General features: G+C 39.1%; 1 protein-coding gene and 1 pseudogene across 2 annotated transcripts in view; one reads left to right on the forward strand and one right to left on the reverse strand.

Moving 5' to 3' along the window:
• Window positions 1–22,989, reverse strand: part of SMIM14 (small integral membrane protein 14) — a 56,653-nt gene extending 33,664 nt beyond the window's left edge. Inside the window, exon 1 of one of the 2 annotated variants that reach the window (XM_061164587.1) lies at window positions 22,737–22,989. The gene's annotated coding sequence lies outside the window, so the exon portion shown is untranslated. Of the gene's footprint in view, window positions 1–12,513; window positions 12,923–22,736 lie in introns of those variants that run through there. The other variant, XM_061164588.1, reaches the window with a different exon arrangement.
• On the forward strand, window positions 18,160–18,310 carry LOC133071959 (U2 spliceosomal RNA; annotated as a pseudogene).
• Window positions 22,990–26,934: the final 3,945 nt, after the last annotated feature.

Genomic DNA, 26,934 nt, shown 5'->3' on the forward strand with positions numbered 1-26,934 from the left:
GTAAAAATTAGAGCCAAAATCTTCAGCTCTGTTTCTTAAAAGGTGCCATTTTTAACCAAGGACTATTCAGAAATGGTAGAATAGTTGCCTATTTCTTTTAATTAAAGTATGATGCATACATAAAGGACTGGAAGAAAATACATCAAATTTAATGAGTGATCAGTTCTGGAGAGGAGAATATAATTCATTTAAATTTTTAAACATTTCTTATAATGACTATGTACATATATATGAAAACTTTTAAAATACAGAAAAAATTAAATTTAAAAAGTCACAATATATAACCACAAGCAGGTCACTGGGATGAATGTAGAAGAATATAATTCCAAAAAACTATAAAGGATCAATAATGTTGACAGTTAAAGTGATATTCATTACTATAAGCCAAAAATACACTGTAAAATAAAGACAAAGAACTTTAAAAAAACACCTTCAATATGTACCAGGGTTAATTTCCTTAATTTACAGATAGTTCTGAAAAATCAGTATGAAAATGGCAATCTAACAGATGAAAGGAGCAAAGAGCATGTTTCCAAGGCAAACAGCCAAGAAGCAACTACAAAGTGGAAGAAGCGGAAATCTAAACATCACTTTTACCAGAAAACTGGAAATTTTACATAGATAACTTAGACATCCATATCCAAATAAACATGCAAAATTTTTGTATAAGGATGTCCACTGCAACGTTTTTTATAAGAGCAAAAAATATGAATTCAAAGTGTTTATCCATGTAGCTCTAATTAAGTAAACAACAGTATGAATACATGAAGTCCTATACAGCTGTTGAAAAGAATGAGTCACTTTTCTATGTGATGATTTGGGGAAACATCCAACATACACTGAGGTGAAATCAGGCTGCATAACAGTCAGGGAAAACCTATTTCCCATCTAGTATCTTCTTACCTGAGCTAAGGGGAGTGGGCTTGGGGAGTGGAAGCGGAGTTCAAGGCAACCTAAGCTGAACAGTCTTCCTCTCCAGAAGGTAGGATATATCAAATACAAACTCTGACCACTTCAGTTTTGTCTGAGGCCACTCTGTGTCCATAGTTCGTTTAATTGATAAGCTTTCAATGTAGACAAAACCCTGAAAATAAACACAATTTACCCTCATGTGTAGATAAAGCTCACCTCTGAAAGTCTGCTAAAGGGCTCGGACTGTGCTGGGTGTGGACATCCGCAAATGTCCACAAATACAGGTCCTCCCTCCTGCGCTCTCAGGGCCTTGTCAGGCCAGTACAATGTTGGTTGAAATTAGAAGATAAGTTTTTTTTAAATAAAATTCAAATATTAAAATGTCCAATGGCTATCCAGTTCTATAGTCCCTTACCACAGAAATACTCTAAGAAAGTACTAGCAAACTGACTTTTATAAAATGAAGTGAGACGTTTTTTAGCACCTATAAAAATCATAAAACAGCTATTTTTAGGTCTCTTTAATCCATCTGATTTACAAAATTAGACTCCACCACTACCCACCCCACCAGACAAAAACACAGCTTAAGGGCAGGAGCCTATTTTAGCCGTCACTGTGTCTCTAAACACCTCCGTCTTTGCTTAAGCCATAGCAATGAACAAGTATTTTTTAATTTTGGACAATGTTTATTTCCTCTGTATCTATATACGCCAGGAATATGTAAATCAACTAGAATTTAAAAGTATCTACTGGTCTTAATTAGCCTCCAGTAAAGTAAAAAAATGTATTTACAAATAGGACATTCCTCAATAGTGCTATGCTTTCCTGGAAATTTCTATATGTAAACTTGAGCTGTTTTATGTACTATTTTCAGTTAAGAGTTTCCACTTTAAAATTACTTTTTAAAAAAAAAATAGAATGGAAACAGTTATCTTCTGGCTAGGACCTCAAAACAAGCACTGATGCTCATCAGCATTTCTGAGTACTACAGAAAAACGGTACCCAATTCCACCCCACATTTAAACCCCTTGGTGGCCAAAGACATTAAGCAGCTGTTCTACCCTGGGCAAGACAAAACTGGGTTACTGAATCAGAATTCTGGTAACTCAGCCTAGAAGAGCCCTTTCATAGAAAGTAACTTAAAACAATGCTTTTTGCTTTTCATGTTTCAGAGGAGTTATTCGCCTCCTCAATTTAGCATTGAGAACAAGGCTAAATAATATCAAAGTTATGGGTTTGACCCTTGAAGACAACCAGTTTTACTCCAATTGGTCACAAAAGGCCAAAGTCATAAAAAATGAGAACAGTGCACTGAAGAAGTTCAAAATAATCTAGGAGAGGAGAGAAGTAAATATGGCACATGTAAAAGTAAAAGTGGCCGTGAATTAATAATTACTGAGGTTGAGTGATAGACACAAGAGAGCTTTTATACATTTCTACTTTCTTCTATTTTAGGATTTGCCATAACAAGCATTTAAGTTATATATCACGTCAGTATTTTCCCACTATAATGAATATTGGTGATAGCAATGACTCTGGGTGTAAATTAAGCAAGGGTTTACAGATGACTTTTTTTTTTAATGCAGCATAAAGGATAAAACATATCTAAAGCTCTCAAACCATCCACTCTTCAACAACTCTCAGCACAGGAAAGCAGTAAAATAATCCACTCGGTATGCTGGGAGGGCAAACACAATTTCCCATATTCCTCAGATCCGGGTCATTTCCTCCACCAACTACAACTAATAAACCTTCCCTGGTAGACGTCAGCTGTAGTAAGCTGGTTGAGTCATCCTGTTTCTGTATGTGCTGAAGGAATTTTCCAGTGCTGTTAACCAATTTATTATCTGCAGTCAGAACCTTAAACACTCTAGCTCACGCTAGGTAGGTTTAATTTACCTTAGTTCATCTTTGGGGAATCAAATTCAATTGCCTATTTATAACTTTGGAAAAGATGAGAAAAGTAGATACTACTTTTCTCTGTGTTTTCTAGAATTATGCCATGGAATTGCATGCTTATATACAGGATTGATTCTTTAGGAAATAAAAGTTTTTAAAAAGTGGTTCCTGCTTAGGCCAAACACACTTAGTAGCAAATATCTGTAAAACAGCAACCTTATCAGGGTTACATATTTAGTATCAGTGGTATCCTCGGAAGCACACAGAGTAAAATGGCAAATGTCCACCTTCCCATTTCTCGCTCCCCAATTCTCCTCCCTTTCCCTAGATGTACCACAGTTAACAGTCAAGTGTGAATACTTTCTGGTCTTTTTATATATATTTATACCCTCTTAAATATATATACACATACATCATACTGGTAGGTTTTAGGAGATCATATTCGGAGAAGGCGATGGCACCCCACTCCAGTGCTCTTGCCTGGAAAATCCCATGGGTGGAGGAGCCTCGTAGGCAGCAGTCCATGAGGTCTCGAAGAGCTGGACACAACTGAGCGACTTCACTTTCACTTTCATGCATTGGAGAAAGAAATGGGAACCCACTCCAGTGTTCTTGTCTGGAGAATCTGAGGGACGGCGGGGCCTGGTGGGCTGCCGTCTATAGGGTCACACAGAGCCGGACACGACTGAGGTGACTTAGCAGCACCAGCAGGAGATCATATTATACATGTTCTGCAGCTTGCTTTTGAGTAACATAAGAAGTCTGGAAGACCTTTCAATATATACAGCTCTACTTCATTCTTTATAATGGTTATATAATACTTCAAAGCATGAACACACAATTTTAGCATTCCTTTAGGAAAGGTCATTTAGGGCCTTTCCAACATTTGTTACTATAATGCTGCAACAAACATCTCTGTGCCCATATCTTGTAGGACGAAGTAAAAAAAAGAGAAAAGAAATCTCTAGGTCTAAAGGCATTCACAAAAAGCCTTTACCAATTTCAATTCTACCAAAAGTACACAGTACATATTACTAATTGCATAGCCTAGTAGTTAGCAATTCATACAGTGTTACCATCACTAACAATATAACAATACTTAAGATATACCCAAAAAACACTTTTTTTTGCCAGAATGTCAGGCCCCAAAATATGTCTCATTGCTTTTATTACCTATGTAATGAGGCTGCACATCTTTTCAAGTTATTTCTTCTTTTTCAAACTCTTTTTGTCTAGTTGATTTTAGGAGCTGTTTATACTATCGATTATTAATCACAGTAAGATTAAGAATGTGTTATAGGTTATTTGCTTCCCTTTCTTCTAGGTGGCTACAAAGACAGATTTGTAAGGGTCTATTTCCACTTAAATATTTATTTATTAGACTGTTAGCTAAAGAGTTAACAGAACTGTAAACCACAGAAAAATAGATCTAAAATCCCAAGAGCAATTAAAAATAACATCCAATGACAATGTGAAATATTATTAGGAGAGTACTCTCGTTTTCTTTAATGCTATAACTAACACACTATCTTCTTCCAGGAACAAGCTGGAAGAACTGAAGGGTAACCACAAACCCTTGATTTTCTTTTGACAATTTGATTTCAGCTCTATTACTTGGAACTATTTGTTATTGTCATAATTGTTATGGACTAAAAGGAAGTAAAAAAAATAAAACAAAATGTCTTCCAAGCCTAAAAATTTAGGTGGGAAGGCCTTTATAAAGATATTTGCATGTGTGTGAGAGTTCATCTTGATTTCTCTTACAGAAGAAACTATGTGGTTTGAATGTATCTTTGCAAGAAGCTATTATCACCTAGGTTTCTTTTTTAAGAAATTATATTTTTTTAAAAGAAGGTATTTTACAATACCTAGGGGTAACAAAAATTCCCAAAACATACTAAAATGTCCACATAGGTTTCAAGATTATAAAAGTTAGTCTCAAAAAAAAAAAAAGTTAGTCTCATACTTTGGTAATACTCTGCTGCTGCTGCTGAGTCGCTTCAGTCGTGTCCGACTCTGTGCGACCCCACAGACGGCAGCCCACCAGGCTCCCCCGTCCCTGGGATTCTCCAGGCAAGAACACTGGAGTGGGTTGCCATTTCCTTCTCCAATGCATGAAAGTGGAAAGTGAAAGTGAAGTCGCTCAGTCGTGTCCGACCCTTAGCGACCCCATGGACTGCAGCCCACCAGGCTCCTCCGTCCATGGGATTTTCCAGGCAAGAGTATTGGAGTGGGTTGCCATCGCCTTCTCCGGAAGACACCGAAAAATAGTAAATATTTATAAAGTATAACATAAAAGTACTTTTAACACAAAATGCTTAGGAGAACCAGTCATGAATTTTTTAAGCAAATAATTCAGTCATTTGCTAGACTACCCCACAAAGAGTTCTCACATTAATTTGGAATGGAATTACCATTAGATGACTTTTGCCTAAAATGGCCTTACTTGTTTACTTCTTGCTTTACCAATGGCTACCAAATTTCCTTATCTCATATATATACAGGTAAATGCAACAGGAGGAAAAAATTTTAAAAGAATACAACAGGGCTAAGAATGATATGATCATAAGATATGAATGAAAGACAAAACCCTGAAGATGATTAAAAACGAAGGGCCAGTAAGCAAAATGTAAATAAACCTCTTAAGTCTCTAAGAGACAAAGAAGTTAAAATAGCCAAGAGAATCTTTAAAAGACATTTAAAATAAGTAAAGACCAAGGGAAAAGATAATTCCCAAAAGAGGTGCTGCAGCTAATTAACAAACATTTTAAAAGGTCACCCTAACTAATCAAATAAATGCAAATTAACACGTAAACTTTCACCTAAAAAAAACATCAAAAAAGTACCATGAAAGTTTAGTCATACATTGCTCGTCCTCCAGTTAACAGCCATAACCCTTCTGGAGATTAGCAATATGTATCAAGAACTATAAAAATTCTCTTATCAATGACATGTGTGTTATCTGTGGTTTGCTTTAAAATACTCCCACAAAGGGAGAGGAAAGTAGGAGGGAAAGGGACAAATCTTCCTTATAAAATTCCAAGTAGTATTAGATTTATCATCCTCTGGGAGGTGAAGCTTAACCGTCCCTGACCCTTGAACATGGACTAGACTTCCTGACTCCCTTCTAAAGGACAAAGTTCATAAGGAGAAGGTAACTTTACAGTAGAAAAACCTATCAAACACTCTCTTAACCACAAGATCAAGGTAAGCCTACAAAACAGAGGAGACAGACTAGTATTACTTCCAGGCGATCCTAGGAAAGTCCTTATAAATGATAAAAAGAAATAGACTACTACTGATTTTACTTATCTTAAATTAGCAGTATTGAGTAATATATTATTTTCTTTATATTTCTGTTTATTTATTTATTGGCTGCATCACACAACCTATGGGCTCTCAGTTCTTCAACCAGGGATCCAACTAGCATCCCCTACAGTGGAAGCATGGAGTCTTAACTACTGGACCATCAAGGAAGTCCTGGGTAATGTACTATTAATTCCACCAACATTTATTGTCCTCCAGAAACATTTTGGGATCACCCTCCTTGAAATCCTACCAAGAAGTTTATAAATTAATATTGCTTTGAGGCAGGTACTATGTATTAGGCTTCCCTGGTAGCTAAGATGGTAAAGAAACCACCTGCAATGCAGGAGACCTGGGTTGGATCCCTGGGTGGGGAAGATCCCCTGGAGAGGGCAATGGCCACCCAAGGCATTTCTGTCCTTCCATGCAAACATTTTAAACAACAAAATGTCAGCTTATCCTTGGATTCAATCTTGGATTCAATCCTCTCTTAAAAAAAAAAAAAAAAAAATCAAAACAAAAGAAGAAAAAAACAAGAGCAATCAGTTCTAAGAACCCCAAAATACCAAAACTTGACTTTTCCTTTATTTTTCTCAGGACTGAATTATAAAAAATATGTGCCCTTATTTAACCTCCCTACTCTTGCCAATCTCGCGTTTCCTCTCTTCTTCAATAAAGGTTAGCTCCCTGCTCCTGCTTCCAAGAGCAATATTACTAAGAAATTCATATCCCTTATAAGAAATGAGTCAGTAACCCAGTATGCTCAACATGAAATTCTTGCGGTTAAGGGGGGGACAGTATGTAGAATTACTATGTGCCCAGAATTTAAATCTAGGGGAGAAGTATTCTACATTAAAATGACTATACCAGTTCTGCTAAGGTTATCAGATGTTTTTTCTTCTTGTTTTCCTAATTTTCTATATTTTACTTTTAAAATGGAATCATATATTTACATATGGGTATGCAAATTTGTCACATATATGTAAACACATACACATGTAAACAAAAGATTCTATCCAAAATAAATACTAAAGGTTGATGCCAAACTTCCTTGCATTAATAACTTAAAAGATAAATTTTCTTCTATAGACACTCACAGATCATTTAAAACCATAAGAATTTAGTATTCAAAAATGATATAACTGGTTGCCTCTGGAAAGGGGGCCAAAGTGTCTAAGGGACAGAAGTAGTATGAAAACTTTTCACTGTATATTGCCTTTGTGTCTTCTGAGTGATTCAAAAAATATTAACTTTTCAAAAGAATAACTTTACTGCAAGCATCCTGTTCTTCCCATACCAAAACCATTTGCTCCAGGGACAAATAATTACATCTCAACTTTTCTCTTGAACTGAACATTCTAAATTATCTTAAGCACTATCTGACCTTCCATCATCACTGAATTTGTTAGCTAGCATTAATACATAAAATATGGTATTCTAAACTCTGTAAGTATATGTGTTACAAAATAAACCAAATCCCATTATCAGTGAGAAATAACCAAGTATATAAACAGACCATACAATGGATATTTCTAAAGTCAGCCTTTGCCCTAAATCTGAGGTAATCATTCTTTGTAGCATACTAAAGACTAAGAACCACTGGTCTAGATACATAAAGACCTGTCTCTGGATTAAGATACATGAAAACTTGTCTCTGGATTAGAAAATACATAAGACTATACCCTCTGGCTCAGGGTGTAGCCAGTTTTCAATGTTTTACCTTTCTTTTCCTCCACTCATCCTCTGGTGGAAGTATTAACAGTTAAAGAGGATCAAAATGTTATAACAAGGGAGTATGTATCACAAACTACTAATGTTGCTATAATGTTTTGGTAACATCTGGTAAATTGAGTTTAAAATAAAAGCAAATGGGAATTCATTTTAAAAATACACATATAACAAGGAAAATAAAGGAAAACAGATGAGGACTAGACTAGGTTTTTTTTAAGGTGTTTTCTCAAGACTCATTCAGAACCAAAGACATCTGGATACATTTCATAGATGGGAAGCAGAAAAAAGAGGGTGGAGGGAGAAGAGATTTAAGAGATAATATTAAAACTCAGTAAACAGGAAACAATTCCTTTTTCTAGAATTTTCTGAACATATCAACCACATAGTGTATTTCTATACAAAAACTTGAATTACAAATAAATGAGGAGGGGATCAACAGTTTAATAAATGCTAGGAATGTACAAAGTACATGCTAGGAATGCCTTCTAGCAATTAAGGGGAAAAAAAAACCCCTAAGTGATTCTAGAAGACAAATTTAGGTGAGTATTTGATCTTTAATGGCAGAACAATGAAAAATATCAACAAACTTACAACATAATATATGCATTAAAAAATCTCAAATACAATTACAACAGCCAAAGAATACGGGGGAAAAAAATCACACTCCACTAATATGATAAGCAAAGATTTCTTAAGAACATGGAACATATACAAACAGATTCTTAAAGTGGGAACTGCACTGGAGATTACACACTATAATTTTTATGGCAATATGAATTCAGAAATTAAAAAATGTTCATGCCCTTTGAATAATTCCACTTCTAAGGTTCTTATCATTTTTTTAAAAATCTGAAATACAAAGACCTATGTACTAATATGGTTATCACAGTGAAGAACTGGAAACAGTCTAAATGTCTGGCTGGTGACTCAGTGGCAAAGAATCTGCCTGCCAACGGAGGAGATGCAGGAGACGTGGGTTCAATGCCTAAGCTGGGAAGATCCCCTGGAGGAGAAAATGGCTACCCACTCCAGTATTCGTGCCTGGGGTATCCCACGGACAGAGGAGCCTGGTGGGATGCAGTCCATGGGGCTGCAAAGAGTTGGATGTGACTTAGCAACTAAACAAGAGCAACAACAAATGTCTGGCTAAAAGGAAATGCTTAAATTAAGATACATACTGTGAAGTATTATGCAGCCAAATGCTTCATTTTCTTTCATAATGACATGGGGAAATAAACACAACTTAATAGTAAAATGTATTAAAAAGGATACAAAAGTAAGCAAAGTACATGCATATATTTAAAAAGCAAAAAAAAAACCACACTTGAAAAAGTTGAAAGAAAACATGAAAACTAACATCGGGAATCTCTGAGTGACAATATTTTACTTTTCATTTCGTATATTTTATCTTTCAATATCATAGAATTTTTTTTTTTTTTGCCAAACTGCAAGGCATGTGGGATTTGAGTTCCCTGACCAGGGATCAAACTAGTACTTTCTGCGTTGGAAGCTGGAATCTTAACCACTGGACCACGAGGAAAGTCCTTATCAAATAATGTGGAGTTCCCATCAAATAATAATTATATATTAACTCATTACAAATCAGGAAAAATGCTGAATGCAGCAAAACTAAGGAAAACTAACTCCAGTTTTTCAATAAATCAATAGTAAAAAGTAAACAACACTTCAGGAGATGGCAGGGATATGGTTACAGTTTAAGAAATTTTAGAGCTATCAATCAAAAGCTATACATAGACCTTGTTTGAATCCGGAAGCAAACAAACCTAGCAGAAGGACAATTATGATACAAACAAAAAGGAACTTTGAACACTGACTGGATTAAATGTCATTTAGGAAATTACCTTGCATTAAATTTTTTAACATAACTATAATGTCAATTGTCACATCTGAAAGACTCTTTATCTCTGAGAGATCTCACTATGTATTTCCAGTTAAAGAGATTTTTATGCCTGGGGTCCAGGTGAAAATAACCCTGCAAAAAGGGAGGTATGGATGAAATGAAAGTCATAAGTTCAGTAACTGCTAAAGCCAGATGATGGATACATACAGATTCATGACCTGTTAGTACCAAAAATTTCAAGCATACCTTAGTTTTTTAGAAATACATTTTTATAGACAAACGAAAATTCTTCTGATTCCTCCCCATGCAAACAGAGGGCTCTTCTTGAGAAAGCAGGTATAACCAAGACTAATTCAAGGTCAGAGAATGAAAACTATCTTTCTACTGTAATTTTAAGAAGGTGATTTATGATAAAATCACTTTTTCAATTAGTCTTATCTTTACAGTGATCAAGACAATGTCAAAATTCTTCCCACTTAAAAGTTAAAAATAAAAACCCACAGCAAGGGCAAAATACAAAGTAACAATGTAGAATGCATGCAATTTGTTTTCATAATACAGAAAATAGAGATGCTGTCAGTGAAATGAGGAACTCAGAAGTATTTTATACACTTTTACCTAAAAAGCATCAATGCTATTAACACTCCAAAGTTATAAAATCAAGAGAGTAAAACATACCATAAACAGCTGAAACTGCCCCCCTCCCCAGACATTCAAGAAGATTACCTTTGCATTTACTCTTTATTTTTAACCTTAATTCCCAACTACAGGAATAATTGCTCAACTCTAGAAATAATTTTTCTACAAACTGCTTTCTGAATCCGCTTTTGCCCAGTAGTCAATTAGAAAACTGATCAACCAAAAAGGAAAGCTATTCCAAAACTCTGGCTACCTTTCATATTAAACAGGGAGAACAAAATATTTGCCTATCAATTTCAATAATAATATATCATACACTAACATGTACAGTTAGAAGTTCAAAGTACTTTTATCAGATGACTCAACATCTTAATGTAATAAGGTGCTCAAATTCCCACAGATAGGTTTTTGCAACATACTCATTTGCTTTAATCTTTTATCAGAAATGGATCTCAATCAAACAGTCATATCTTAAATAGTTATGCCTGCAGCTTTCTAACTACTTTCATATCTTAACAATAGCCTTTCCAACAAGTTAAGCAAGAAAATTATTCCTCTTTTAAAATGAGGAAAATAAGTTCAGATAAGTGAGCAATTTGACCATGATCACATTGCCAACCAGAATGAGAGAGACCTCGGACAGGAAGTCATAATGTAAATTCCTGACCAAGACTCATTGCACATCTGTCGGATATGACCAATCATGAAGGTTATACTTGTTTCACTCTCATAAAGACAACTTTAGAGCACTACAGAAATTAGATAACCATCAATTAACTTCCTAATGCTTCTTTCTAGTTACATATTTTTCTCTTAAACTACATCTGCAAGTCTGATTCTCTGATGGGAAGTGGGCAAGGAGAAAGGATGCAGTTTCAAGTTCAAATCAGTCAATCGTCATTTGGTAAAAACTAGGCTAAAATGCTGCCTGGGAGATTAAAGTCATTTTAAAATGTAAATGTTGAAATAAATCCATTATATTCCTTAAATACCACAATTCTCTATGCTTAGGAGTTAAAACTCCCTGAGTTCTATCATGACAAATTTTTAAAATTCACATTAATAGCCAAGCAATTACAGTTTCAAATTCCTACTACTACTCCCTACTTGACCCAACAGGGTGACCCTATACTGTGTGTAAACAAAGAATGTTGCCTGCCATTCCAGTTCTTTAAGGATCAAATCATTAGCCACAATAGCTGCTGATCTATAAGTACACAATGAAAGAATTGAGGGTGACACATTCTGTGTTTTGGATTTATGGACCCCTAGACAGTCTTTCCTGGTAGCTCAGCTGGTAAAGAATCCGCCAGCAATGCAGGAGACCTGGGTTTGATTCCTGGGTTGGGAAGATCCCCAGGAGAAGGGATAGGCTACCCACTGCAGTATTCTTGCCTGGAGAATCCCCATGGACAGAGGAGCCTGGCGGGCTGCAGTCCACGGCATCGCAAAGAGTGGGACACGCCTGAGCGACTAAGCGGAGCACAGCGGCAGACAGAAGAACTCCACTGACCTCAGACTCGTGCATCTTCCCAGGCAAAGAAAAGCACTAAAATGGAGATATCTGATCCAGGCAACTGCAGTAACCTTTCAACTGACTGCACATACAGACACCAGCTCCTCCAGCACCTTTGGAGTGGTCCCTCAGAGCTACCTGAGAGCCTGTCTCCCGTGTTACAGTCCTCAGTAAGACATGGAATAAACTCAACTCACGGCTCTTATGTTGTGCATTTTTTTCAAGGCGACAGGCCCATCCAGAATTAGCTACTTACAAGAGAAAAATAAAATAAAAACCACCTCCGAAAATCTTATTATAAAACATTTTTACAGTATAACAAAAAGCTTAAATATACTCTTTCAGAGGGCATACTATTCAAAAGGAAGAGATGAGAGTAGGCTAGAAAGAATGACAACAAAATGTTCATCCTTCATCAAGGAGAATGGGAACGTACAGAAAAAACAAGGTCAATATGACCAGGAGGCCTGTGCAAGATAGCACAGTATAGGTAAGGTCTGTATCAGAGGATGCTAAGTCTTCATTTATTCATATTCAACAAACCACAGGTTCGTAAGTGGTACTTTAAAACTTGGGGGATGCAGCTGTTCTCACTCACTCATTTACAGAGAAAAAAACAATTGAGGCCCTGAGAGTGTCAGTGACTTACCCAAAGTCACCCAGGAGAGCAGAGCTTCAAACTTCTGTCTTCTCTCACTTCTCCTTTCCTGAAAAGGATATATCTAAGTCCCCAGGGGACCAGGTAGCTACCCGAAGAGTTCAGAGGAGGACACAGAAGAAATAAAACGTTAAGCCCTACCTCCAAGCGTTTGCCATCAAGTTAATTACTAATTACAATTCATTCTTAATAATAATATAATCACATACTAGTATATAATTAACAGTCAAAATAAAGGTCTCAGACAAACAACTACTGTGATAATCTCTCCAGAGAAAGTTCAAAAGGAGAACTACTTAACTCACTTAACTTCTACACCTTTTATACTAACAGCTGAACTCTTCACAGTTATCAAGAATTTCCTTATCTCCTTAATTACTCTATGTGGTTGCAGCATAGGACTCGGTTAGAGCCCCCTTCCACCCCACTTCCCGGCTGCCATTACTTTTCTGGAAATTCCCTGCTAATGTGACCCTATTTTCCTGCACCTTAGACACTACCTTTTCTTTCCTCTACCACCTTTTTTTCCCCTTACCTGTTATCTGACTGTGGGCTTCCCTGATTGTGGCCTCAAACGGTAAAAAGAATCTGCCTACAATGCAGGAGACCCAGGTTAGACCCCTCAGTCGGAAAGATCCCCTGGAGAAGGGAATGGCAATCCACTCCGGTATTCTTGCCTGGAGAATTCCATGGACAGAGCCCGACTGTATTCTTTCTAGGAATCACCTTAAGCAACACCTACTAAAAACAGCATGGGATAGCAGAAAGAATATATCTTAGATAAACAACTTAAGTTACCACACTACTGAAAAATGGCTAAGTGAGCCTCTCTGCAACTTCAGTTTCCCCACCTATAAAACAAGAGTGATAATTGAAACTATTTTAATGAGTTGTTCCAAGGATCGGGTGAGAATTTTAAAGAGTGCTTTATAAACTGTAAAATGCTCTGAGCCAATTCAGCTCTAAGCCTTTAGATTTGAAATGTATCTTCAACCCTCAACCCCAGTTCTTTGTATACTGCTTTGGGGTGGGGGTGGGGGGCTGAGGTTGAACTCCCCTGGGGCTCAGCTATCACTCCTTTGCATAAAAGTGAGAGAGAAGAAAGAAGTCTTCTGTTCTGAATTTTGGTCCCTCATCTACAAATTTCCTGTCCTTCCCTGGCTATTCTTTACTCTTGTACAATCTTAAAGACTCTCTCAAGGCCCAAGGGTAAAATTTATTATAAACAGCCAAACAAAGGAAAACTCTGCAATTGAATCATCTTTGTTTATATTCAGTATCTTAACCCAAAGTTTCATATTCTGAAAATGCTCTCTGAAATTTCTACTCGAGTACTACTTAATCACATTCTGAATAAAATTTTCTTAATTTGGGAAAAGAACACTGCTCCATAAGTTAGAAACAGAAAAATTTAACAGATGCTATAAAAATTTCATATTCTGTGACCGATCCCCCCCCAAATCATAGAGGATACAAATGTTAAGAAACCAGTTTTCAATAGCTCTATTACAAAATACAAGCATGTTCTGAAATTCTTAAGTATATCACAAGTAAAGTTACAAATTTGCGAATGATTTGTTGTTATTGTTCAGTCACTAAGTTGTGTCCGACTCTTAGTGACCCCATGGCCTGCAGCACACCAGGCTTCCAGTCCTTCACCATCTCCCAGAGTTTGCTTCAATTCGTGCTTATTGAGTCAGTGATGCCATCCAACCATTTCATCCTCTGTCGTCCCCTTCTCTTTCTAACTTCTATCGTTCCACCGTTCAAATAAACCAGAGCAGAATCGAGACTTTTTCTTATTATTACTCGCCTTCACTTCCTTGCCTATATGGTTTTTTGGGCAGAACGAAGTTATGGCTACTACTCTCCCAACTCAGATTAACTCATGCCTTATCTTAGCCATGCTACAGCCTAGACGACCTATCTGAACATAGGTGCACATAAATGCCATTCATGATGACAGGGAAGAAACGCCTAGAACCACTGTGATACAGAAAGCAATGTTGTTAAAAAATGAAACTCGACTCACGACCATAACGCCTGTGCTCCACAGGAGGAGCCACTGCAATGGGAAGCCCCCGCCCTGTAACTAGAGAGTGGGCCCCACCTGCTGTGACCTGAGTAAATCCACCCACAGCAATGAAGACGGACCACAGCCAAAAAAATAAATCAATCTTTTAAAAATGCAATTTGAATAAGCACCACAGGAAAAAAAAAAAAAAAGGAAGTCTTCAAAATTTTAAGCAAGTCAGTTTCTTCTACATTACCTCTGCCAGGAGTACAAAGCAACAAAATAAATAATATGTTAAAAAAAATAGTTTTTTAAAAAGTATAAGCTAAAAAAATAAATAAAAAGTATAAGCTAAAACAAGACAGCAACCAGAACACATCCTCTAAAACTTTTACCCAGAGGATGCTCACTGTGTCCCTAACTTGCTTTGAAGCATCTTTACCACTGTTAAAATTTCAAAGGGCCACACCTGCAATACCTGTCAATGAGTGCAGTCAAGCATAAACCAGCTTTACTCTGTATTTTTACAAACTTGAGACTCACATCTGTGTCCTGACCCAAATTTAAAAAAGGAAATGAAAATTCAATATGAAAATAAAGCAACAAAAAGGTAACTTTCTTCAAACAAAAGCACTCAAGTTTGCAACATTATAAACAAAATATAAGCCTTACTATAAACCTACAAACTGGTTTTAGTTTAGAAAAACATATCCTTTCTCAAGGAGTTGAACTTTTTAAAATTTTAAAAGCAATACACATTTCTACTTTTACAATTCAAATACAGAAGTTTAAAAAAAAAAACAACACAGAAGTAAAAAAAGGTACTCTCTTCTTCTCAGAGGCTACCTCTATTTAAAAACCCCTCATGTAGGAGCGTCCCTGAGTGGCTTAGTAATAAAGAATTCATCTGCCAATGCAGGAAACATGGATTTGCTCCCTAATCAACGGAGATTCCACATGCGGAGAGGTCACAAGCCCGTGTACCACAACTACTAAAGCCCAACTCTAGAGCCCATGCTCTGCAAGAGAAGCCGCTGCAATGAAAAGCCTGCGCACCCCAACTGGAGAAGTCCCTGCTCACTGCAGCTAGAAAAAGCCTGTGTGTAGCAAGGAAGATCCAGCACAGCCAAAATTTTTTTAATTATTAAAATAAAAAAACAACCAACCCTCGAGTAAATTTTCTAGGATTGCAAGTATATATATATGCTGTATATACTTGCTGAACTATGATTAAAATCACATTTCAAGTCATTAAAATGTGATTATGTTTTTTTTACATAATTAAGACTGGTTGGTTGGCTATTTAAAGCCATGGTTCACCACATTATTTATAATGGTGAAAACTTGAAACTACATTCATGTTCAATGTTAAGTGAAAACTTCAAGTAAACCAGTTTATTCAAAATGTTTTATAAAATGCAGCCAGTTAAAATCAAGTTTAGATATTTTCTAAGGCCATGGTAAAAAGATCACTATGCTGACCCCACTCCCACCCCTCAAAAAGAATACAAGCTTATGTGAGTATTACATCTCAGTTTTACCAAAGATGAATTTTAAGTTAAAGACTGGAGGGAAATATGTGTACAGGATTGTAACTTTTGTTGTTGGTTTTATATATTACTATCCTTTGAAGCTTTTCAATAACAAGCATGTTTTTTTTCTTTTTTTTTTTAAAGGAGGGACTACTAGACATGCATATCCAATTTAGGTTTAAACAGAACAAAACAATTCCTGAAAGTACTTCTAGTAGCATAATCTGACAGCTAAAACAAGTAGGTTTGCTTATTATAGCTCCCATGATTCTGTAAGACAAAAAGACTAGTCAACGTTGTGATATAAAGTGTATGAATTCTGGGTCAAAGAAAGCTGAGTTTGAATCCCGCAAGTCCCAAGTGGCTTCACCTTAAGCAACTTACTAACCAGGGCCTGTTTCCTCCAGTGTAAACTGGGGGTGACAACGTCTGACTTGGAGGGCTGATGTGCAAGCTAAACATAGAGTGTGTAATGGAAGTCAAGAGACTAGCATACAGACTCCATGAACAGGAAATGTCATTGCTATTGAGATTCAGACAGGCAACTGTTTTAATTTCACATTCAAATAATTTTCAGCCTTCTTTCAAAATCGATTTAAAAATAAATAAATAAATAAAATCGCTTTGAAGTGCCCAAACTGCTACTTTACTGTAGGATCTACTGCCATGTGCATACAACCAATTCAGATGGTTAGCCCTTGTTATGTGGACGAAAACATGAACACGAACGTAAGCACACACCAAAAGAATACCTTTGCTTATAAGCTCGTAGTATACTTGCCTAAGAAGTTTTACAATCTTAAAAAAATTCTAATATAAGCCACAATATAACTATCGGGAGTGCTTACTTTCTGCAAAATCTTTACAACTCACATATTAATATATCATGATTAATTATCAATGTAGACAATTTAGTATCTTTTATTGAAGCTTTTGTTCTAAGTCTTATTAAACTATATGGGAAAAGATTTTTACAAATACTGCCTTTTAGCAATGTACTGCTTTTTACAGAAACAGTTAAAGTTGATATTTTTCTTCATTTATTTATCCCATCAACAAGCCTACTGTTGTTAATCGATCCTCCCTGACCTCATGGGCCTCCCAATCAAATAAGCCAAATAGCCACAGACAACTGAATGTGAAAAGTGAAGCGAAAAGAGCCACACAGGGTTATTTACAAAAGCACGAGATGGGTTATGACAGAGCTCTGCTAAAGATCATGTGTGACCAGAGCTTCCACAGATAAATATAGTTATTCAGGCTTCAAGACTAGGAAGAGAAGAAGGACAACCAGTACTTCTCTAGATGAAGTATCCTCCCCACCAGTGAAAGTGAAAGTTGCTCAGTGTATCCAACTCTTTGTGACCCCATGGACAAGTCCATGGAATTCTCTGGGCCAGAATACTGGAGTGGGTAGCCTTTCCCTTCTCCAGGGGATCTTCCCAACCCAGGGATCAAACCCAGGTTTCCTGCATTGAAGAAGGATTCTTTACCAGCTGAGCCACAAGGGAAGCCAAGAATACTGGAGTGGGTAGCCTATCCCTTCTCCAACGGATCTTCTTGACCCAGGTATCCAACCGGGGTCTCCTGCATTACAGTCGGATTCTGTACCAACTGAGCTATCAGGAAAGCCCCCCAAATCAATGCATCAATCAAATTCAGTACTTTTAACTCATTTGGAAAGGATCTTATAGTGAGAAATCTGTTCAGTTTATGATGATCCCATGGTAGTCCAAATATTACAATACCCAAATCAATGAAGAAAATGTACGAAGAATTCAAATGAGTATATGAGCAGGTAGAAAAGTGATAGACAGATTCTGGGTGTGTGGAATGCAAGGTAATGCATAGGGAGGAGAAAATACCTCAAATTTACTTTAAACCTGGTAGGCTCTGAAAACTCAATACAACAGAGTAAGACGATGTAGAAGTCTTTACAGAATGTTTCTTCAGGTCATCTACCAATTGTGCAACTTCAAGCACAAAGAGCAAAAAACAATGAACTTCATTAAGGATTGGAAATGGGACAGAAAACATTATTTTGCCCTCAGCAAAAAAAAAAAAGGCTTACTAAAACTAAAGTACTGCATAACCGCTTCTCGGCCTTTTGGCTAAGATCAAGTGTAAAGTACTGCATATAGTTTTAAACACTGTAGGGTATACTGATTAAGAGAACGGAGTCGGGTTCAAATCCAACCTGCTACTCAGTTCTTTCATTTGTAAAGAGGGAGCAGGAACATCTATATCTGAGTTGCTTTACAGTTAACTGAAAAACATGTTAAAAGTTTTTAGCATAGCCACCTGACACATGCAGGAGACATACAAGACTTGGGTTCGATTCCTGGGTTGGGAAGATCCCCTGGAGGAGGGCATGGCAATCCACTCCAGTATTTTTGCCTAGAGAATCCCCATGGACAGAGGAGCCTGACGGGCTACAGTCTACAGGGTGTAAAGAGTTGGACTCAACTGTAGCAACTGAGCATGGTCAAAACTATGGTTTTTCTAGTACTTATGCATGGATGTGAGAGTTGGACCATAAAGAAGGCTGAGAACCAAAGAACTGATACTTTCCAATTGTGTTAGAGAAGACTCCCGAGAGTCCCTTGGACCGCAAGAGATCAAACCAGCCAATCCTAAAGGAAATCAACACTGAGTATTTACTAGAAGGACTGATACTGAAGCTCTAATACTTTGGCCACGAGATGCAAACAGCCAACTCACTGGAAAAGACCCTGATGCTGGAGAAGACTGAAGGCAGAAGGAGAACGGGCAGCGGAGGATGAGAGGGCCTGATAGCATCACTGACTCAGTGAACATGAATTTAAGCCAACTCAAGGAGACAGATGCTTCTGAACTGTGTTGTTGAAGCAAACTCTTGAGAGTCCCTTGGACTGCAAGGAGATCAAACCTGTCAATCCTAAAGGAAATCAATCCTGAATATTCATTAGAAGGACTGATGCTGAAGCTGAAGCTCCAATACCTTGGCCACCTGATGCAAAGAGCTGACTCATCAGAAAAGACCCTGATGCTGGGAAAGACTGAAAGCAGGAGGGGATGACAAAGGATGAGAGGGTTGGATGGAATCACTGACTCAATGGACAAAATTGTGAGCAAGATCCAGAAAATGGTGAAGGACAGGGAAGCCTGGCATGCTGCAGTCCATGGGGTCGCAGAGAGTCGGACACGACTTAGTGATTGAACAAAAAGTATAACATGGCTGTTCCCTGGTCCAAATATCAACAAGTATTGAAGTAGGAGAATCAAGGTACAGCCCTACAAAAGGAGACTGAAAATTAGGGTTTTGCCATAAAAAGAACTGGTTTAAAAGAGACAGTACAGGGGCTTCCCTGGGGGCTCACTGGTAACGAATCCGTGTACCAATGCAGGAGACACGGGCTCGATCCTCGGTCTGTGGGAAGATCCCACATGCAGGAGAGCGACTAAGCCTGAGCACCACAACTACTGAGCCTGAGGTCTAGAGCCTGGGAGCCGCAGCCAGCCCAAATGCAGCAACTGCTGAGGCCCACATGCCCTAGAGCCTGTGTTTCATGAGAGACGCCACCGTCACGAGAAGCCACTGCAACGAGAGCAGCCCCACTCACCAGAACTAGAGAAAAGCCCAAGCAGCAATGAAGACCCAGCACAGGCAATAAACAAATAAATGAAATTACATACAAGAAGAGACAGTACCTTCGACAGTAACACACATATGTTCAAGTTTATTCATTCAACCATCACATTGAGCACCTGCTTGGCAGTGAAAAGGACAGACGAGGTCCTCATTTTCCCAGGGTTTAATTTCTAGGATAGGAGACAGAAGAGAAAAACAAAGGAAATTCCAGATAGTGATGTTATAAAGAAAATGAGAGAATGGTGAGATCACTGTGGGAGCAATCTCCTTGAAGAGACAATAGCTGAGCTGAGACCTGAATGACATGACAGAATCAGCTACAGGAAGATCTGGGAGAAGATTGAAGCCACCAAGAGCAAGTGCAAATGCCCTGAGGCAAGAACCAACCTGGCAAATCCCCAGGACAATGCTAGTGAGGCTGGGACACAGGAAGAAACTGCTGTGGCCAGACTCCTGGGTACTGACCGACGCATCTGGATACAAGGTGAGACAGAGGAAGGCCATGCCCAGACCTCTGCTGCCTTGCAAACCTTGAGAAAGAGGTTGGACTTCATTCTGAATGTGATGAGACTTTCAACAAAGGGGTGACATGATCTGACATTCTAAAGGATCCCTCAGGCTGTGGGAAAGGGGATGCACCATAAAAAGTCAAAGTGGAAGCAGGGAGACCAGAGGTTTTAGCAGTAGGCCAGGTGAGAGATGATAAGAGTTGCCAAAGCTGGTAGCAGTAGAGACGGGAAGAAGTGAACAAATCTAGAATACATATTGAACACTACCACTTAAAGCAAATGTAGGTAAGTTTATGACTAAGGGACCCAAGTGAGTTATTAGTATATTTAGGATACTCTTCAGTAAGTACTTAACCTTTGAAGCTGAGGTGCAGGGAACCTTGCTTCTCTTTTGGCACCACTGATAAAGCACTGGACTAAACAGGCACACATCCAAGACTCAGTGTTCATAAAGCATATTAAGTGTATAAAGTAAAATCTTTTAGGACCTTACTGCCGGAGGCCTGGACAGCGGGTCAACATTTGGGACATACAGGAGCTATGGAACAGAACTAAACCCTTACCAAAATCAAATCACTAAGTGAGCAAAAGCTTTTCAAACTTCCATAGTGTTAACTCAGGCTATTCTGTGCCTGTTTTCCCAAGAGTTAAACAAGCAAAGTCTTAGTTTGTCACACAATGCATACTGATTTCATAAATCTTATATCATCATGAGAGATTTGAGAGGAAATCTTTTAAAACCATGATTTTAATCATTATGGTTTGGCAAGCGAATATTACATAAAAGTTAAGGTCCAAGAGTATCTATAAAAATTTTAATCTGTTACTCAAAAATGAAGTGCTAATATGTGAAAAAGTAGGTTACAGAAGAACATGAGGTATGATACCATTTTTGTATAAAATATCTAAATGCAGAAAAGTCTGGAAGGATATAAACCACTGCTGAAATTCTGGTGGTCTCTGGATGGCAAGAATATTGATGATTTATTTCTTCTTTTTTTCACTTAGCTGTTTTAGTCAACATTTTCTCCAATTATCACAAATTATTTCATACAAACAAAAATATTTATGTATAGGTTAGCTTAAAAAGTAAAAAAAGAGAAAAAACTTCAAGAAAACATAATTTCATTTGTTTTGATCAGCAGCATTCCAACTGTGGTATTAAGAAAAAAAGATCTCGATTGCACACGCTGAAGGAAGAAATTTGCTAGGAAGAGGTCCATTTTACACCCACAAGGACATAATATATCCTTCAAGGGAGTAGCCTAAATTCCCAAGGCTTCCTGGATTTGATAAATGACAATTTAATACATAGCTCTTTCTTTCTTGCCGTTTGCTAAAGAAACACCTCAATTAATGAATTCTCTGGAGGAAAAAAAAAAACACTTTAGAAAAACTAAGGACAAAACAGAAGGTTGGTCTTCTGGTCTCATTCATGCGGTGGAAAGGCGCGGAGGGTGGCAGGGCTCGAAGCAGGCTACCCCAGAGGAATCTGCGTGGCGGGTCATCTAAAGTGGAAAGGAACACAGACCTTCTGCAGGCTCCACAGACTGGCAGTGATAACGCCTCCTAAGGGTCTCAAGACTCCCCCTGGAATGGCTTACGCCGCCCAAGTTATTCCACGCTGCCAACGGTTTCTGACCAAACACAGGAACTGGAAGATCTCTTTAAACGCGGGTATTACGAGCAGGAAGCTCATCCGACTTTCTCTATGCAAAGCCAAGACATTCTCCTAAGGCCACATCCTCGATTCTGTAAACTAGGGCAACTGAAAACATCCTATTGACTCTCTCCGGCTAACAAACATCACTGTGGCTAAAATCCTAATACACACACGACCAGACACTTCGGAAATCTGGCTCTAAATGGTAACACCGGACTTCAGGTACTCCGGTAACCAGTTTACCGCACTTTATCTGTTCCAATAAAGGGTACCACCTATTTACTGTCAGCTCTGGTTCCACGTACTGAACAAACAGAAAAATGGAATCCTTTAAATTCACAACACAATAAGGGTTAAAAGCTCCCGCTTTCTGGATGGCAGCTTTCTAGTCTCATCCATCACAACAAAGGACGCATCCCGGTGACTACATCAGACCCGGCAAGGGCTGAGAAACAGAGGTAAATGATTTAGTGAAGGTTGCAAGGTTTGTGAGGGATTCCTTCCAGCTACGACTCACTCACTCTTCTTTTTACTCCATTATACGCCTCCACCCGAGTTGACTGCTTGCCCTAAAAATAAAACCACCCGTGGCTACCGTCCACTTCCCTGCCAAGTCCCGACTCTGGTCTCCTGCAGAGAAAGCCAAATCTCAGGCTCTTCGCCCCACTCTTCGCCGGAGGACGCGGGCTCGACAGCAGCGGGCTTCTCCCGATGCAGAGTCGCCAGCCCGGTCGGGGACCCCCTGAGCCCGAGAAGCAGCCCCGCTCTGCCGCAGCCGCCGCAGCCCGCCAGAGCCCCCAGGAAAAACCGGGGCGAGGGGAAGGTGGGCCGGCAAACGTTGGTGGGAGAAGTGGGAGACACTCACCCGCCCAGACAACAACCGACGGGGCGGGGAGGATGGGGGCCCGGGCTAAGCCTCGGCAGAAAGCCCGCCTGCAGCTTCCGGAACGCTGCGGCTGCTCGGGAAGCCGCTGCCGCCGCCGCTCCTGGCCGCCGGCTTCCTCCCCTCCTCTGTTTTGATTCGACTGACCACGTCACTCTAAGCCACGAGACCCGGATCTGCCGGCTCCCGCGGGCGGCGGCGCAACAGATTGCAGCGGCTCAAGACCCCGGCAGCCGGCCTGCCGCGCATGCGCGCGCCCCGCGCCTGCCCAGTGGGTCCGGGGAGGCGGCCGCGAGCGTCACGCGGTTCGAGGGGCGCGGAGCAGGCGGGTTGCAGTTCCGGTTGGGAGGGGTGGGGCGCGGCGTTGTGTGCTGGAGGGCGAGGCCCGCGTTTGTTGAAGTGGTCCGCGTAGGTTCTGTTTCGTGTGTCGTGGACGTCGTCTGCCGTGTCTCCCTCTGCCTGAGCTGATGGCTTTCCTCAGCTGGAGTCTTTAGAATAGCGGGGGTGGCGGTAGGTTGGGGCGCAAGCTGGTGTCTGGTGAGACTTGTAGACATTGTTTTGGATCACTCAGGCCCAGGTGAAAATTGGAGATCGAGGTTTGGTCTTACATAGACAAAAGTATGACAGACGTGGCAGTTATTGATCCCCTGTCCCGGAGGCAAACTGCACTCGGAAAGCTGGCTAAAATTCCGTTCTAGAGTAGTGTTAAAGCGAATGTAGGACTGATAGAGCGATAATGGGGAACTGGAAGAGGAAAGCTATTGTTAGGCAGTCAGCTCAAACCTTTGTTGCTTTGACCTTCGGGACTGAAATAAGGATGATACTTACGGTCTGAGAACCTCATTTCTTTCTAAACCAAGGTGATGCTTCCTACTCTCTCATTCTGGCCTTCTCCCCACTAAACAACGAGCCCGAGAAGTTTCCCACTTTGGAAAGACATCGGGCTACTCTGTTGTTCTCTTAGGTCCGTGAATGGACAGACTTGTTTTTTTTTTTTTTTTTTTCTTTTTTTGGACAGACTTTAATTAAAGCGCTACTAGTGGTTAAATGAAAGTGTGAGTTTCAAAGGTTTCACAGAGATGCCTATTTGCCTATCGTGCAGGAGAGGTGAAAGTTAGCTGTAAGAAACTGCCTTCCTTATCCTGAGTTGACCTTTTCGCCTAACCTGGACTTCTACCTCAGAGTCTGGTTTATCACCTCAACTAGCTGAGTCACTTTCAGCGGATTAGTATAACCTGCGAGAGCTTTTTTTTTTTTTTTAAGTAGTATACTTTATTTAACCTAATTTATCCAAAATATTAATGGGGCTTCCCAGGTGGCTCAGTGGTAAGAACCCGCCTGCCAATGTAGGAGACTTAAGAGAGGCGGGTTGGATCCCTGAGTCCACAAGGTCCCCTGGAGGAGGGCATGGCAACCCATTCCAGTATTCTTGCCTGGAGAATCCCACGGACAGAGGAGCCTGGCGGGCTACAGCTAATAGGGTCCCAAAGAGTCCCACCCAACTGGAGCAACTTAGTAAGCATGCGTCCAAAGTATAGTTAAAACATGTAATCAATGTAAAAATTTTTAATGAGATGTTCATGTTTACCTCATACTAAGTCTTCAAAATTGAGTGTGAATTTACACTTAGAGCAAGGCTCAAGTGTTGGGTGTGGCTAACGTCACCATATGGGACAGCACAGCTCTAGAGCATGTGAGCTAACAGGCATGGGGGAGTGACCTGGGCCTGAGCAGAGGCAAGACCCAAGCATAGTCGTTTGGGGATGACAGGCTGCTTATTTTACCCAATCTCCTTGTGCCTTGACTTCTTTTAGAGTAACCTATGTAGGAATAATTGCTGTGACTTTAAAATAAAACATTCGTAAAATGCCATGTGGACTTAGAAAATCCTGTTCTAGCTAAAGGTAGGTAAGAGCTTTTTAATTAATGTGGGAACACAGGTAAAAATGTCTAGAAAATGAAACGTTTCTGGTAAACTCACTGTTTCCTAGTTAATTAACATTACAAGTAGGTAGAAGTCAAGCTTCTTGAACTCTGTATCTTGAACTCTGTTCACTCAAATTCAGAGAATTTTAAGTGGTATCTAGTGACCTAATGAAATTCAGAGGCTGACTCTGTAACACAGGGTCTTTAATCTGTGGAACAGAAAGTTTCACATGCTTGAGTGCACCTGTGTGCACATATGTGTTTAAAAGTACAGCTGTGTTTGAGAGCACTATGCTACAAAATTGGAATGGTACAGAACATTGCAAAATTATCAGTATTTGTTTTATAAAGTAAATTACAGGAAAATCAAGATGTTAGGATCTTTCATAGCTAGGTTTCAAGATAATCCCCAGTGATTAGTGATTCTCAACTCTGGAAATAAGACTCCTTCAGCCTTTTGAAAAAGGGCTACTCTGACCTGTAAAATACAGCTGAAGGTGTGTGACTTCTAAGGCTAGGTCATAAAGGCATTGATTGCAGCTTTCCACCTCATTGTCTTGGATTGGTTGCTCTGGAGGAAGCAAAGTTCCATGCTACTCAACTCAAGCAGACCTGTATATGAAGACACCCGGTGGAGAGGAGCAAAAGCCTCCACCAACAGCCTCATCAGTTTACCAGCTGTGTGAGGGACCTGCCTTGACTGGGCTCATCCTGCATCCCCAGTCTAGCATCAGATGACTGCATCCTTGCTTAACGTCTGCAATCTCATGAGAGAGAGAAAGGACCAGCCCTGCCACAAACAGTGAGACAGGATCATACATGGGTTTTTGCCCTAAGTTCAACCTTTGAAAATTTTAAGCAGTGGAAGAAGAGTGAAAAAGTATGTGTGTAATTCTCCACATAAAGTAATTTAAAAAGCTATAACTTAGAATTCCCACTACAGTACCTAGAACATAATGAATACATATTTGTTGAATGGACATATATAATTAACAGACAAGACAGTCTGGGAAATATTTGGAATAAATGTTGATAAATAAAAGAGTAATGTACTATATGAAGGACTCATACAAATCACTAAGAAAGATATTAACGCCTCTAATATGTGTATAGGTAAAGAGTATGAGTTACACACAAAAAGACACAAATGACTTAATAGTTATTTGAAAATCTTCAATCTCAGTAGTAATAAAAAATGCAAGTTAAGATTTCCTTTTTTAACTACAAATACTTTGGGAGTTTTTTGGGGGGGGTGGTTTTGCTTTTCTTTCAGCAGAGAGGGAGATATTTTTAAATAGGACTATCTAATATTGGTACTGTTATCACTGCTGATAGTAAGTTGGCAGGTACATTTTGGAAATCAGTTGGCAATATATATCAAGTTCTGTAGGAGTATCATATCCATTGACTAATTTTAACTACTGGGAAATTAATGAAATATTTTTAAAAAGAGTAAGATTATAAAGACATGAATTACATTTGTATTAATATGATGGGCAAAAAATAGGGAAATAACCTATGTGAACAATGGTAATGGAAAGGATAATGTTACATTGTATGTTCAGTTCAGTTCTGTCAGTCAGTCGTGTCCGACTCTGCGACCCCATGAATCGCAGCACGCCAGGCCTCCCTGTCCATCACCAACTCCCGGAGTTTACTCAAACCCATGTCCATCAAGTCATTGATTCCATCCAGCTACCTCATCCTCTGTTGTCCCCTTCTCCTCCTGCCCCCAGTCCCTCCCAGCATCAGGGTCTTTTCCAGTGAGTCAACTCTTGTCATGAGGTGGCCAAAATATTGGAGTTTCAGCTTCAGCATCAGTCCCTCCAATGAACACCCAGGACTGATTTCCTTTAGTACGGACTGGTTGGATCTCCTTGCAGTCCAAGGGACTCTCAAGAGTCTTCTCCAACACCACAGTTCAAAAGCATCAATTGCGCATTGTATGTTAGGATCTAAAAAGTGAGATGGAGATAATTTTAAATGACTATAAGGAAGTTATTAACATTTTATGATAGAAAAAAATCTAGGAATAATCTAAACGTACAATGGTAATGGAATGTGTGAATATGTAAAATTATGTTTTAGGCATTAATAAACTTGAAGATATTTTCATATTCTGATATTTTCATATTCTGATCCAGACCTACTTTGATTTTTGCATTAGAAGTAGAAAGTGTTTGTAATTCAAATATATATGCCCCATGTACTCATGAAGTATTCTGATAGATATTCTTATAACTATTCACATTGG

The sequence above is a fragment of the Dama dama genome, chromosome 17 (genome assembly GCF_033118175.1).
Source record: "Dama dama isolate Ldn47 chromosome 17, ASM3311817v1, whole genome shotgun sequence".
NCBI classification, from domain to species: Eukaryota; Metazoa; Chordata; class Mammalia; order Artiodactyla; family Cervidae; genus Dama; species Dama dama.